General features: G+C 38.0%; 1 protein-coding gene across 11 annotated transcripts in view; it reads left to right on the forward strand.

The window, feature by feature from the left end:
* The window catches only part of LOC129725015 (beta-arrestin-1), a 186,695-nt gene that overhangs the window by 61,182 nt on the left and 109,037 nt on the right, over positions 1 to 16,476 (forward strand). Inside the window, exon 1 of one of the 11 annotated variants that reach the window (XM_055680379.1) lies at positions 12,495 to 12,667. The exons of 9 other annotated variants lie outside the window; for them this stretch is intronic. The gene's annotated coding sequence lies outside the window, so the exon portion shown is untranslated. Of the gene's footprint in view, positions 1 to 12,494; positions 12,668 to 12,911; positions 13,025 to 16,476 lie in introns of those variants that run through there. One more of the 11 variants, XM_055680381.1, reaches the window with a different exon arrangement.

Genomic DNA, 16,476 nt, shown 5'->3' on the forward strand with positions numbered 1-16,476 from the left:
CAAGATTTGTATAACATGATAATTTTAGTTACCATTTTCTTATTACTCCGTTAAAATTGCGAAAAAGTTTGAAGGTCGAAAATCCACATACATTTTTCATACGATTGGTATATTTCCCTAACGCAGACTTCAAAAACATAGACGAAATCAATTCACGCATTCAGTCATTGGCTAGCAATGCCAACCAATTGGCATTGCATTCATCACCCAACGTAAGCGACGAAGAAAGAAAGCAGAGATGCTTCCACGTGATTGATTCTTCCCCCAGTCACCCAAGTTCCCCACACGGAGTGACGCTATAAAAAGACATTCCGTGTTGAGAGAAGATCATTCCCTGGTCGACCGTCAAGGCGAACAGTTCGGCTTCCCTCCGATCTGAATTGGATCCCACCAGTGGTAATCTAATTCAGATACCGTTGTTGGGATACAGCCCGAAATTGGACGTGAACGGCACTGGGGACCATTGGAAGCCTTTGGAAGGGACCATTGGAAAACCTGGAAGCCGTTTGGGTGCTGCCGATAGTGTAGGTATAGTGTGTCGTATATTAAGCATGTGTGTCTGACTAGCGTGTGGGTGCGTGAATAGCGTTTGTGTGTATGTGTATATGTAAGCAACGTGTGTGTATGTGTAAGTAACGTGTGTGTATGTGTAAGTAACGTGTGTGTATGTGTAAGTAACGTGTGTGTGTATGTGTTAGTAACTTGTGTGTGTATGTGTGCGTGTGTGTGTGTGTGTGTGTGTGTGTGTGTGTGTGTGTGTGAGTGCGTGTGTGTGTGTGTGAGTGTGTGTGTGTGTGTGAGAGAGAGTGCGTGTGTGTGTGTGAGTGCGTGTGTGTGTGTGAGTGCGTGTGTGTGTGTGAGTGCGTGTGTGTGTGAGAGAGTGCGCGTGTGTGTGAGTGCGTGTGTGTGTGTGAGAGAGAGAGAGTGCGTGTGTGTGTGTGAGTGCGTGTGTGAGTGCGTGTGTGTTTGTGTGTGAGTGCGTGTGTGTGTGAGAGTGTGCGTGTGTGTGAGTGCGTGTGTGTGTGTGTGAGTGCGTGTGTGTGTGTGAGAGTGCGTGTGTGTATGTGTGTGTGTGTGTGAGAGAGAGAGCGCGTGTGTGTATGAGTGTGTGTGTGTGTGAGTGCGTGTGTGTGTGAGTGTGTGTGTATCTGTGTGTGTGTATCTGTGTATCTGTGTGTATGTGTGTGTGTGTTTGTGTGTGCGTGCGTCTGTGTTAGTGTGTGGGTGCGTCTGTGTGTATGTATGTGTGTGTCACTGTGTCTGTTTGTAGCGAGGGTGTGTCTGAGTAGCGTGTGCGTGTGAGATGCGTGTGCGTGTGAGTAGCGTGTGTGTGTGTGTGTGTGAATAGTGTGTGTATAAGTAGTGTATGTGTGGATAGTGTGTGTGTGTTTGTGTGTGTATAGCGTGTGTGTGTATTACGTGTATGAGTGTATAACATATGTGTGCAAAAATGCATTTATCCGAGGTAAATATATTTCTGACAGAATACTTGTATTGGCAACAAGTTAATTATTTTTCCTCTTAGTACTTCAATTGATATTTCTATGATAGTATAGATCTATAATTTTATGCTAGTTATTTTCAGCACTGAGCTTGTTTTGCGTTTATTTGTAACATGGGACTGTCCAAAATTCATATTGCCTTTCTCCTAGAAAGGTATAGCAATCACTGGAAAAACCAAAGGTATAAAAGTGCTCCAAAGGGTCGAATCTCGTATATCAATCGACTTAGTTTGACGAGCTGAGCATTTTCTGTATGTGTGTGTGTTGGCGTATGTGTGTGTGTGTGTATGTGTGTGTGTAACGCTCTCCCAATCTCACTCGATTTTCTCAAAGATGGCTGGACCGATCTTCATGAAATTACATGCAAATGAGAGGTCTAGTTGCCCCATGAGACCCTAATGAATTTCATTGCAATCGGATTTTTAGTTTAGAGGTTATGTTTAAAAATGTGAAAATCACGAAACATCATTATCTTAGAAACTACTCAACCGATTTGAACAAAATTGGTTTTAAATGAACGAGCTACTTAAAAAACCCTTAACTTTTGAGTTTCATGAAGATTGAACGTGTGGTTCAGAAGTTATTTAAAGAAAGGTGTTCTGAAGACTGTTTAATCTTACTCATGTTTCTTAGAGATGGCTGAACCGATTTCCACAAAATCAGTGTCATTTGGAAGGTCTAATTACCCCATAAGACCCTATGGATTTTTTTCGCAATCGGACTATTACTTTGCCTGTTATGTTTAAAAATGTGAAATCCAGCTTTGAAAAGAAACATATTCCGAAGACTACTTAAACTAACTCACTTTTCTCAGAGATGGCTGAGCCGATTTCCACGAAATTAGTGTCAAATGAAAGGTCTAGCTGCCTCATAACACCCTATTGAATTTCAATGTAATCGGTCCGTTACTTTGTCTGTAATGTATCAAAATATGAAAATCACGAAAATCCATTAGCTCAGAAAGTACACAACCGATTTGAACAATATTGGTATCAAATGAACGGGCTAGTTAAAGGTTAACTGATGAATTTTATAGTGATTAAACACGTGGTTCAAAAATTGTGAAAAGAAACATGTTCCGGTGACTTTTCAAATTCACCCGTTTTCCCAAAAATGGCTGGACTAAATTCAACAATCTTAGTGTCAAATGAAATTTTGGCTTTCATAGAGGTTCCCATTTTATTCGACTATAATCGTATTTTTATTCCAACCGTTATGTATTAAATTATAAAAACAACGAAAGTCTTTTACCTCAAAGATCACACGACTTATTTGAACATATCTAGTATCATTTGAACGGGTTGTCTCTCAAACTCACAAGTAAGAAATTCCATAGCAGTTTGATATGTGGTTCAAAAGTTATGAAAAGAAACGAAATTCAAAGACTATTTAAAACTGTAACTGCTTTGATCAAAACATATGGCCTCAACAAAATTTATATTTGGTATTGTGCTATCCGTACGTTCCCGGTATTGCTCGTGATTGAAGTGTACGAAATTCAAAGTCATTTCTTTTATTTCGCTATTTCTTCAGCACGAATATTTTACTCCTAATGAATATTTTTTTTAACTTTTTGCCTTTCTCCTAGAAAGGTATAACAATCACTTGCAAAACCGAAGATATGAAAGTGCTCCAAAGGGACGAATGGCATATATCACTCGACTCAGTTCGACGAGCTGAGCATTTTCTGTATGTATGTGTGTGTAAGTGTGTGTGTGTATGTGTGTGTGTATGTGCAGATTTTTATTTTCACTCACTTTTCTCAGAGATGGCTGGACCGATTTTAATGAAATTACATGCAAATGAAAGTTCAAGTTGTCCCATAAGACCCTATTAAATTTCTTTGTAATTGGATTCTTAATTTAAAGGTTATGTTTAAAAATGTAAAAATCACGAAATCAATATCTCAGAAACCACACAACCGATGTCAATAAAATTGGTATCAAATGAACGAGCTATCTTAAAAACCCTAAACTTTTGAATTTTATATAGATTGAACATGTGGTTCAAAAGTTATGGAAAGAAACGTCTTCTGAAGACTGTTTAATTTCACTCATGTTTCTCAGAGATGGCTGGACCGATTTCCACAAAATCAGTGCCATATAAAAAGTCTAGTTACCCCATTAGACCCTAATGATTTTTTTTGCAATCGGACTATTACTTTGCCTGTTATGTTTGAAAATGTGAAATTTAGCTATGAAAAGAAACATATTCCGGAGAATACATAAACTCACTCCTTTGTCTCAGAGATGGCTGAACCGATTTTCACGAAATTAGTGTCAAATTAAAGGTCTAGCTGACTCATAACACTCTATTGAATTTTACTGTAATCGAACTGTAACTTCGTCTGTAATATACCGAATTGTGAAAATCACGAAACTTCATTATCTCAGAAAGTACACAACCGATTTGATCAATAGTATTTTCAGATGAACGGGCTAGTTAAAGGTTAACTGATGAATTATAATTGAACACGTGGTTTCAAAGTTTGGCTGCCCTATACGTTCCCAATTCATTCAATTATAATCGAACTAAGTAACCGTTATGTATTGAATTGTTGATCAAACAACAAAATTCTATTATCTCAAAGATTACATGACTTATTTGAACATAACTAGTGTCATACCAACGAGTCATCTCTCAAACTTACAAATAACAAACTTCATAACAATTTGATATGTGGTTCAAAAGTTATGGAAAGAAAAGAAATTCAAAGGCTATTTAAAACTATACCTGCTTTGTTCAATATATGTGGCCACAATATAATTTAAATGTGGTATCGTACCATTTGAATGTTCCCGGTACCGCTCGTGAAAGAATTGTTCGAAATTAAGAGTCATTTCTTTTATTTCGCTATTTCTTGAGCATTTACATTACGTCAAATTTCATATTTTATACTTCTATTACAACATCATTATTTTAGAACCCAAAAAGCGAATACACATTTATTGGATGGGTCTGACCGCTAGGTGGATTAATTTAGGTTTTTTCTCATCAATTTAGCAACAAAAAGCTTTTCTTTGCGATTTTTTGAGAGCACCAAGTATTTGAGGTTTAAGCAAAAAGTGATGAGAAATTACATGGGACTGTTATGCATTTATGGGCAGTTCATGTGGGTATTGGTATTTTTATGCTGTGGTTTATGACAGGTGTATGTGGTCTTTTGTTCATGGATTATTGTGTATGGTATTTGTACGTTTGGTGTGTTATACACTGGCTATGGAAGAATTAAATCTTTACACCCACCATAGTCCCACGGCAAGCCACGTTTGTGCACTCAAGCACATACCCTTTAACTTTTTTTACTAAATAGGCAAAATTTCCAATGTTTTTACGGGCCAAGATCCAAAATCGGTCAAGAATTGAAAGGGTAAGAAGCATTTCATTTTGGTGGGTACCCGGGTACCATGCCGAATACTTACTGGTGTAGCAAATTGTACTATAAGGAATAAGTGCTCCAAACTAAGGAAAAACGTTTCACTTCTTTGAAAAAATCCTTACTAGACTCTTTCTTACTGAGCTGTTTTTCAGAGGTTCCTAGCTCTAATTTTTTACTATTTTTGTTCAAATACAAATATACAAAATTATAGCTGGAAGAATCTTGATCCAGGCAACATATTTTTCCTTATCTTTGCGACCAGAAATGTTGAACGTGCTGAATTTCACACTTCTCTGTTATTAGGCGCGCAACTAAACTCTCGCTGCTTGTTATGGTGATAGCAGTAAGTGCTGGTCAATTTTAATATGTCTAAAACGTGATGAACCAAGCTAAGATATATGGTAAACAAACCGAGAGCTGATAAACTCCCACATCTCAAAAATTTCTAAGTCGCAAGATTCGATTTTTTCCGATTTTTTTTTTCAACTCAACACCAGACGTTCCATGTATTTTTAAGACATTTGGCATAAAAAAATCGATATCGACAATTTCATGAACTACTAGCTGTGCCTCGTCAGTCGAAAATGTGAAATTTTGACAGCGTTGAGGCACCACTTCCCCAAGTCCTATTGAGCTGAAATTTTGTATAAGGTCACTTTTCGAGAAAACGAAATTTTTGAGCCCTACTAACGAAATTCGAAAAATCGATTTTCATTGGCACCCAATAATGCCCAATAATCGTCATCAACGGATAGTGCTACTTTACTCATGCGGGAGGTACCACACCTTTTACATTTTATTTAAAAAAAAAAACGGCGGTTGAGGCCCATCGAGTTTTTTTGTATAAACCCAACTGCGACCAGTAATGTTGATTTTTTATGGTATTGTCCGAACGTTTCTTGCTTTTTCATTTTTTGTATTTATTTGTGTAGTGTTAATAATCGAGAAGTTACCTGCTACTTGTTATACTGCTTGTATTCCCTTAGGCCTACTATTCTCTTATCTTCTTTATCGGCTTTATTGTCTTCACAAGCAGGTTATTGAGAGGTATAACGGCCGATGAAATTTTCGAAGGTTTAGAACCGTAGTTTTTTAGTCTGAAGAGAAGTTTTTGTGTGGAAGAGCCAGAGAATGAACCCATGCCTGAGTCATTTGACATTGAATGGCCTGATTCTACTGAGATTCGAACCCATTGCCACTCGCTTGCGGCTACGAAGCTACGATCGACAATTACTGGGCTAGCGTTACTATCCTACTGACACTGACAGTCTCTCCCGAGGATGCAGTATAGCAACCCAAAGAAAAGAAAGTCATGGCGACTACCTGGTCAAGCTTTTTTTGTGTCTCGTCGGCTTGACCGAATACACACGCTGCGAACGTTATGCTGTGTATTTGGTGGAACCACGTCGATGTTTTTGCCTTTCTCCTAGAAAGGTATAGCAATCACTGGAAAAACCAAAGGTATAAAAGTGGTCCCAATGGCCGAATGTCATATACCACTCGACTTCTTTCGACGAACTGAGCATTTTCTGTATGTATGTATGTATGTGTGTATGTGTGTGTGTGTATGTATGTGCAACTTTTTTTTCTCACTCATTTTTCTTAGAGATGGCTGGACCGATTTTCATAAAATTAATTGCAAATGAAAGGTCTAGTTGCGCCATAGGTTGCTATTGAATTTCATTGTAATCGGATTTTTAGTTTAGAGGTTATGTATCAAAATGTAAAAATCACGAAACATCAATATCTCAGAAACCACACAACCGATTTTAATAAAATTGGTTTCAAATGATCGGGCTGTCTCCAGAACCCTTAACTTTTGAATTTCGTAATGATTGAACATATGGTTCAAAAGTTATGTAAAGAAAAGTTATCCTGAGGTTGTTTAAACTCACTCATTTTTCTCAGAGATGGCTGAACCGATTTTCACAAAATTAGTGTCAAATGAAAGGTCTAGTTGCCCCATAGGTTGCTATTGAATTTCATTGCAATCGGATTGTAACTTTGTCCGTTGTTCATGAAAATGTGAAATCACATAATGAAAGTTAACATATTGACTTCCTCCTAACGATCACTGGCTAATTAAAAGGTAGAAAAGTGATCCAAATGGCCGAATGTCATATACTACTCGACTCAGTTAGACGAATCGAGCATTTTCTGCATATAAGCATGTATAGGTGTATATGTTTGTGTGTGGGTGTGTACGTGTGTATGTGCACCTTTTTTCGCACTCACTATTCACAGAGATGGTCTGACCGAACAGATTTCAATGAAATTAATTGCAAATGAAAGGTCTAGTTGCCCTATAAGACCCTATTGAATTTTATTGTAATCTGATTTCTAGTTTAGAGGTTATGTATCAAAGTGTAAAAATCACGAAACATCAATATCTCAGAAACCACACATCTGATTTGATTAAAATTAGTTTAAAATGAACGGGCTACCATAAAAACCCTTAACTTTTGAATTTTATGAAGATTGAACATCTGGTTCAGGAGTTATGGAAAGAAACGTGTTCTGGAGACTATTTAATCTCACTCATGTTCCTCAGAGATGGCTGGCCCGATTTTTATAAAATTAGTGTCATATGAAAGGTCTTGTTGCCCAATAAGACCATAATGTTTTTTTTTCAAACGGATTATTGCTTTGCCTGTTATGTTTAAAAATGTGAAATCCAGCTATGAAAAGAAACATATTCCAAGACAACTTACTTGGACTCACTCATATTTCTCAGAGATTGTTGACCCGATTTCCACAGAATTAGTATCAAATGAAAGGTCCACCTACCTCATAACTCCCTATTGAATTTTGCAGTAATCGGACTGTAACTTCGTCTGTAATGTATCGAAATGTGAAAATCACGAAACTTCATTATCTTAGAAACTACACAACCGATTTGAACAATATTGATATCAGATGAACGGGCTAGTTAAGGGTTAACTGATGAATTATGATTGAACACGTGGTTTCAAAGTTTGGCTGCCCCATACGTTACCTTTTCATTTGATTGTAATCAAGCTTAAGCAAGCGTTATGTTTTAATTTGTAAAACAACGAAAGTCTATTATCTCAAGTACTACACGACTTATTTGAACATAACTAGTGTCATACAAATGAGTCATCTCTCAAACTTACAAATAACAAACTTCATAACAATTTGATATGCTGTTTGAAAGTTTTAGAAAGAACAGAAATTCAAAGACTATTCAACACTTTTCCTGCTTCGATCAATATATATATATCAATATATATATCAATATATATATTTTCCTGCTTCGATCAATATATATCCTGCTTCGATCAATATACATGATTTAAATGTGGTATCGTATTATCTGAACGTTCCCGGCATCGCTCGTGGTTAAATTGTTCGAAATTAAGAGTCATTGCTTTTATTTCGCTATTTCTTAAGTACTAACATTACGTCAAATTTCATATTTTATACTTTAATTACAACAGCAATATTTTAGAACCCAAAGAGTGGATAAACATTTATTGGATTTAAGCATTCATGTAAATCTATTTTTACGAATAATAAGTTTGAATGAGAAAGGCTGAGTCTGACCGCTAGGTGGATTAATTTAGGTTTTTTAGGAGCTGTTGGAACTGAACGGAAGTCATTACTGGAGAACGGTATCGAATTCATTTGTGATTCTTATGCGTGACAACGCTCGAATCCATCCTGCCAAAGTCTGTTAAAAAAAAAAATTTGATTTTACTTTGTATTTTTCAAGTCGTGCTATGTTCCTTTCAGTAAATAAATTGACTCAGAACATTCTGCTAAAACTTTGAAAAATTTCACCTGATTCTGCAAAACATACAGCCCAAGAAGACTGCTGTTATTAGTACAAGACGTTCAAATTTGCATCGTTTTAGGAAGTACTGTTTTTATAGATTCGATAAAAAGACTCGAAGTGGGTGGTAAACAAAATGTTTTCTAACCAAAACTTTTAACTTTATTCTTGAACTATTAGCGAAATAAACGAAGTAAATTCGAAGTAAATAGCGATAATCATACAGTTGCACGTGTAATATTGCAACTGTGTTGAACTTGAACGCACAGTTCTCTAATCTGCGGTTTTAAGCCTAAGAAGTAGATTACCAAAAGAAACATCAAATTGCCAAAACGTTGGACGCGATTGTTTTTGAATAAAACAATATATAATGGATTATTCAGAAAAGAAAAAAAAAACATTTTTATTTCGTTTCTCAGCACTTTAGAAAATTTTCAGGTGATCTCGAAAAGTTAGCGCTGTAAAAACTCGTGTAAGTGCTCTGGATAGCCAAAAGCGGTTTCAGGAGGCGACTAACCAACTCAAACGCTCCCTGATTCCTAACCATCCCTCAGTGTTTGTTGTTATTGTTTTGTTTTGTTCCAAGTCTCAAAAAATGCTGCATCAAGCTCAACAGTTTGAAAAGCCATGCTATCGTTTATGATTACCTTTTCGTGCAATAACGACGAAGGGAGAAACATTCCGCCATTAGGCATTCATTAAAAAACATATTACGCTCATGATTGTTTGTGCAGTGAGCAAACTCAATTGCTCACACTGCGCGTCAGATTGCGGAGCACATTAAAATACATCCCGCTACATTGCGTCGTACAGACTCGGAATCGGTACATAAAATTTATCGATTACCCCGCAGTATTGACAGCAGCAGCAAGAAGTCATCATATTCGGGCCTGCCCGAAGTTCGTATGAACCGATATCGGTGGAATGGTTTTAATTAAACTCTCGATTGCATCAATAATATAGCGTTGGAAAGTTCCGAACAAATTTCGTACCATGCTGTCAAACGTGAGCCACCAAAAAGTGGAATTTAATTTGCTCAAAGTATTGTTCAGCTTTCGGGAAACATTCTCGTTCGTTATTTTGAATTTTAGCGCCGAACTGCTCAGCAAACGACAAACTTTTACGGCGAAATGTGTTCAAGGATTTCCACACAGTGGGGACCACTGTTGTTGTCAAAGAACCGCAATAACAAAGGGACTTCCATGGGAAACTCAAAAAAATAAATCAGCCCCGGTGTATATACAAACTTTTTCGCCGAAGGATACTGTTCTTTGTGGTAGGACAGCCGAGGGTGGAACACAGTCATTTGTCTCGGCTGCTTATTGATGACAGTTCAAGATGTGGTCAAATATGACAAAATGCATCAATTTGTGTGAAAGCCGAATCCGGTAGTAGCTTCGGTTGTCTACTGTTATGAAGTGAGCCCATGAGCTTATCAGGTAAACCATTAATAACGAACTGAGGCCGACGGGCATCCGTTCGGTTAGGTGTTTTGGCTTTAATATTTTTTCTCCATCCTGTTCAGTTTTTACTTGTTCGAAACAAGCTGTATGTATTGCTCATTATAATAATGAAATATTTTACACCAAATCTGTATAAGGTAAAGACAAAAAAAAGTAGAAATATAGCACTTCTCACAGCCTTGCGAGGTACAAAAGTTTCATTGTCCGCAATTATGGCTAAATAAGTTTTTCTAATCCTTTCCAATTATATCGCTGGCCATATCTAATTGATTTTCGTTTCCTGTCCCTTCTAGGTTCGTGTAATCCACTAATATATCGTTTGTTCAAATTTAGTAAGTAAACAACCATACATCTAAAACGCATTACGCAATATCCCATGTGTTCATGATTTACCAGCGATTAGTGGCATCATGTCGAAACGTACCGATCTCTAGGGAACCACAAAGCACATATCTAACTAGTTGCAGGTGACTAATAGACCTTACGAGACTGCCATGCCATAAGAATCAGGGCCAGTCAGTGGAGGCCGCATACAGTGCAGTCGAGCGTAACGGGGTGTGCTTTTATATAACTTTTCTCAGTCGTGTCGTCTTTCATGTGGCATGAGGACAAACTTTCGGTTGCTGTCCCACAAGCCAATGTCATCAGCATAGACAGCGCGGAAGGACAAAAACCCTGAAACCGTCGATAAATGCTAATAGGCAGACAGCGGTAGAACCGATGCGTGTCTTTTCGACCGAAGCGGTTATTGCGAGGCCTACGCGGTTGTGGAAACAGGATAATCATTAAATTGTATATTTTCCCAGGATGGTGTAACCGTATCACAGGGAACGACCGACCGAGTTAGCGACAGCTCGCTTGGGAAATAAACAAATTACTAATATGAGTAAGGCTCACAGGAGCGCTTGCTCGAATATGAATAATTTCCTAATATTTATTCGGAGTCCTATTGATCCAATTGGTAACTCAGTAAGGTTTTTTTTAAATGATTAATGCTGTAATGAAAACGGGCAGAAGGATTCATAGCTTTGTACGGTGCCATGAACGACTTTTTTCAATTTTCACAATGTTTGAAGTAGTTGAGTTAAAAGTTTGCGGAAACATTCAAAATATTGGAGACGACTTTAGATGATGCAGCTTTGCAGCAAAAAAAATTTTACATGTAGCGTAAAGACTTCAGGGAAGGCTTGGAGTGGTCCGGTCGACCATCGACGTCTAATGAGCAACATGTGAAGCAAATCAGGGTTTTAGAGCATTTAAAACCTTGTTGATTTTCTTTAGAAAACAGCAAAAAATCTTGTTTCCGTTCACCTTCGAATCAGCTCGAACGGACGAACGTCCCTTTATCCCGCATTTATTTGAGAAGACCATTTGAAAATTTAGTGGAATTGGTACTAGGTCGGATACGATCATGCACGAGAATAAGGATAAAAATTTATTGCAATCACATGCTGGTTCCCTTTGTTGCTTAAGGCCTGACCATTCGATAAAATTGATTGTACCGTAAAATTTTTGCTACTTTGTTTCTCTTTCCCGCTCCCAGCTTTCACTAGTTTTGAGCACAAAAACGGTTCAAAGAATTTCAGTGGCGATTCACTACTAACATTTAAACAATTTTTATTTTGCACCGCATATTCTAACCTTTATACATTATTGCAAGCAGACTCCAGAGACTCAAAATGAATAGGACAGATTTTTTTCGTAGTCGCTAACAGCTCGCATGTATCTATTTATTCATTCAATTTAACTTTGTGTTACTAGAATGTAGTCATTGAAAGTTATACTAACCAAAAAGCACTTCATAATAAAAAGGCTGTCTCATGTTTGAATTGTCACCGGACAGCAACAAGTAAGCCGTACTTTTCACCAGTCATAGCGCTTCGCCATCAGCGCAAAGTTCATCGGGTGGTCCAGCCTCTATTATGGGGGTGCGTGGTGTTCAGTGCACACTAGACGCTTATTTGTCTGGAAAATTATCTATTCATATTATTGTGGTGTTAATTTTCCCTAGCTTCCGCCGGTAGCGTCACCCAAACCACTTACCAGAGCAGCGTACGTGCGTGTATTTGTGCACCAGAATGTTTGTGTAAGGAGGGCACACATTTTCTACTACTCGAAAAGTACTCCGAAAGCTTATACACAGGTATGGGTACTCCTCGTTCCACCAGAGAAAAGCGTCTACGCCGCTATTGGAAGGGTGATTTTTCACTTACTCTCACTGATCTGTGCTCTCTGACGGTGGTGGTGGTGGTCGTCGTGATGCTATCGCTTCTTTCTGGAAACGCATAGCATACAGCTCTTTTTGACACAGTCTGCCTGTCCACCGACGAGGATCAGGAGTGGATGGCCGAGAAGAACCGCTCGGCCAGGAAACGGAAAGCGCAAATAAAGCTTAAAGTTTTGAAAACAACCTGCTGCCAGTTTCCAATTTTCGTCGCAGATGAAATCGGTCTCGTGCTCGATCCGGTCGCAAAAGCGACTCTCGTCACGGTACTTTTGGCTGCGGAAAGTGGGACACGCGTTTACTCTGGTATGTTTACGGTGGTAGCTTTTTTGCAGTGTATTCAACCAAGGAAAGATTCTGTCGCGCTTGTGAAAGCAAAGAGTGAAATTGCTTTAATACGATGGGGGCATGGTGTTTGCTTCGGAGCTTGATGTGAAAATTGAATTATCACTGAGGATTTGCAGTGAACTGCTTTACTGTGCAGGAAAACCCTTCCTATTGGAAACGGTGAATAGGTGACTAGTAATCCGATGTTAATGGGAGAATATGAAGGGATTTGGCAGTATCTCGTCAACAGCTTAGGCCAATTGCAACAACGATACACGTATGCATAAGTTTCGGAGTGGGAGAATATTGTGTTGCCATGTCTTACTCGGGCTCGCGGTAAGTGATTTTGACGTGAATGTAAAACGTTACATATTAAGCTTCTGCTGTGGTTGGTATGTGTGACTGAGCGCTATTTGCTTGGAGCTGCACTGTAAACTTTTATGCTTGCACTAGTCATAAAAATACAAAAGCATAGGAACAAGACATACAACTAATGTTGATGCTTAATAAATTGAACGTAATTGGTAAAGTCCTCTGCTGATAAAATATTGCAATTATTCGTTACTCTGTCGATTTCTTATAAATCGACCGTCCACACTTTCTGTAGTTAAATGCAAAAATACAGCGTATATATTTCTCTCTTTTATTTCAAGTTTATTAAACAAAACACTAAGAACGAACAATCTCTTGGTCTAAGTATAATTAAATATAACCTCTTTCACCTTTCTTCGATTATACTTCTTACACAATTCTCCTAATCTTCCCTTATCGGAACGACCCTCTTGTTACTAGCCAGCTATTTTTTTTTTTTTTGAGATGTTGATATTTCGTCTACCGCAATATTCTTCCGAGCCAAATTGGATAAAAACGTCGTTATTTCATCTGGAGCCAGTCGTCGATAACCGGTACCCGGCGGAAATGTGCTTATCTTGGGGATGTGCATAATTCGATTAGGTAACTGAATAACATTTCTCGGAAGGACCACAGGCGTCCCCGTCGATGGTCCACTGATGCTTGAAAATTTTAATCAAAAACAAACCTGCCGAGATCGACGGTCGTAAACAATTCTTGCCACTGCGCAGCCAGTCCACCCACCGTCGCACACCGTGCACCGGGCCACATTGGTACATTAACGGAATACTGCTTTTGCGGAAAAGTAGAAAAGACAGTCTACTCAAAGCAACCATTTTGTGAATCCAAGATTTGTTGCTGTTTGAGTTCAACATCAAAGAGAACCTGTTTTCAAGTTAATCATCGTAACAATAAATAGTTCCTTTGAAGTACCTGCTCCATTTTTTCCACACGGGTAGACTTTATAAGGTCTGTAAATCAAACATCACTTCATCCCTTCACTCCGTAGTCAATTCGACAATTGGATTGTGTGGATTGGATCCGACGAACGAAGCGTGGAAAAACGCAACAGTCGGCTGGGAAAGGTCATGGCGTTAGTATTCTGGTACGTGCACGGAATAATATGACGAAACGCAATCGATTACTGATGATTTTAATACTGATAACTCCTCTTTAGGACCCCAATTTATTGCTGACCAAAATTCGCTCACAAGCCGCGTCTGTACCGCTGTTAGTTCCACTTTTGTCGGCATTTGTTTTTCCGTTTAGTGTGTGTTTACAGTGTTGAAGGAAAATCGTTTCGACTCTTAAGGCGACAGGGGACCGATTCAAGCGGAACACAAAAGTAGCACACCAACCGAGCAATGGAGACGCACGTTACGTACGCGTGTGTTGAGATAAATGGAAATTCGCGTATCAAATATTCATCAGCAGCACCGCTACCCCCCCGGTGGGACACATTTGGATGATCCTTTTCGTTTGTTGTTACTTGTAGAACGTTTGTCATAGGATTAACGGCGGTTAAAAGACTTTTGCTGTTTCATAAAACCACACTGCGGCGTGATTTGGAATTTTACTTACCGCTCGTTGAGTGGTTCTAGAGAGTAAGGACCAGCAGAACCAACGTTCGTCGCCTAATGGTGTAAGCAAAACCACAATAATGTATGCAAGAGTTTCGACTTTCTTATTCTAATAAAGACGCTCACTGGAAAACGCCAATGATCCAATATTTTAATCATTTAATTTTTGTGAACAAAGCACAAACTTTATTAAGAGTTTTTATAGAAGAAGTCCGGTATTATCGAAAAAAAAAACGAATTGAAAGTAAATCTGAAAAATACCCTGTCATTCATTTTATGGTTAGATTCATTTTGCGACAGTCCTTCAAGAAACTCACGGACGCGCGAGTGGAAAACACATTAAAGCTTTAAGCGAGTTTCAATGCTTCGATTTCCATGTTCGCTTCGTTAGCTCGTTGATAGCAAGCAGCTATCAATTTTCCGCTCTTGCTACTTAGATGGACAAATTGGAGATTACATGAATCGATTTACGTAATTTTAATCGAATAATACTCTCGACACAACACGCGCGGCTGTCTTCTGGGAATAACGGTGTTCGTAAAATTACATCGTCGAATCTGCTAAGGGACTGTCTACCACGCTTATTCAGGGACTAGGGTAGATTGAGAATCCGTGTTCGTCTCTCTCATGGGTGTTGATATACCTAACAAAGACAATTTTCTTGATTGAACATCACCGCTACAGGTTTGTTCATCGTCGTCAGTGAAAGGGAAATTGTGGCGAATCGATATATACTTGTTTCTATGATACATTGAAAACATTGAAGAGGTTGAGACAAGACTCATCACTCTAGAGTGTCCTTAGAATGTTGTCATTCACATTGTGAATACATTAACGATATCAATTGAAGCTTTATGACCGTGACTCTGTGCTTTAAGTACTCAATCAATAAAGTACACTTAAGAAGATAGGTACATGAAAATTAAAGACAAATCGTTTCTAGCTAATACTATTGTTTGAAAGTAGTCTATAAATGCTTTAATTTACATGCTTTTATTTACAGAAATTAATAGAAATGTTTCGTTAGTTTTGTGAGCTAATCAACATTATTACATTTGAGAGTGTAAGCATTGTGGATTTGTGTGATTGCGTATTGTATAGTTTTTATTATAATAATTACCATAATATGATGAAAATTGTTTCATCCGGATTATGGAACAATTTTCATCATATTAAGGATCAGGATAACAAAAAACTTTTTGATAACGAATTCTCTTGATGAAATTGGTTCAAATCATGAATTAAATCAATGAAATGAAAATGACATATTTCACATCGTGTTAAAGATCTTGCATGGCCTAACCACTATTTATGTGAGAGGCCACCATTGTCATTCTTGGGAAGATACCTAAAGTAGTGAACTCTTGCGTGCTGTCCTGCCTGATTCGAAAACAGCAGTTTTAAAAGACTTTTTAATTTTTTATAAATCTCAGCTAACACAAAGAGAATCCCTAATACTCGGTGGCTGGATCCTTTCCGCGATACAGACAGAATTCGTACGACTCGCTCATGGAAATCCATCATGGTATTATCTGAAGAATCCAAAAGTAAGAATCTTTAAGTTTCATTCTAAATAATGTTTTTGATTCTCCTAGCCTATACACAGAGAATCCTGAGTGTGAATTTTCAGTATACCTATAACTTGGTGACAGAATCCTGAGAGCAATCGTTTCCGCAATACAGAATCTGGCCTATGGAAAACCACCTCATTGATTTCTCAAGAATCTAAATGTAGGAATCTTTCGGTTTGATTGTGAAAAATCTTTCAGATTCGCATCTGTTTTTTTTTTTTTTTTTGGAAGGTGACGAGGAAATCTGAAAACAGAAACTTAGGATGTGAGGATGATACTAGAAGAA

Source organism: Wyeomyia smithii, chromosome 2 (genome assembly GCF_029784165.1).
Source record: "Wyeomyia smithii strain HCP4-BCI-WySm-NY-G18 chromosome 2, ASM2978416v1, whole genome shotgun sequence".
In the NCBI taxonomy this organism is placed as follows: Eukaryota; Metazoa; Arthropoda; class Insecta; order Diptera; family Culicidae; genus Wyeomyia; species Wyeomyia smithii.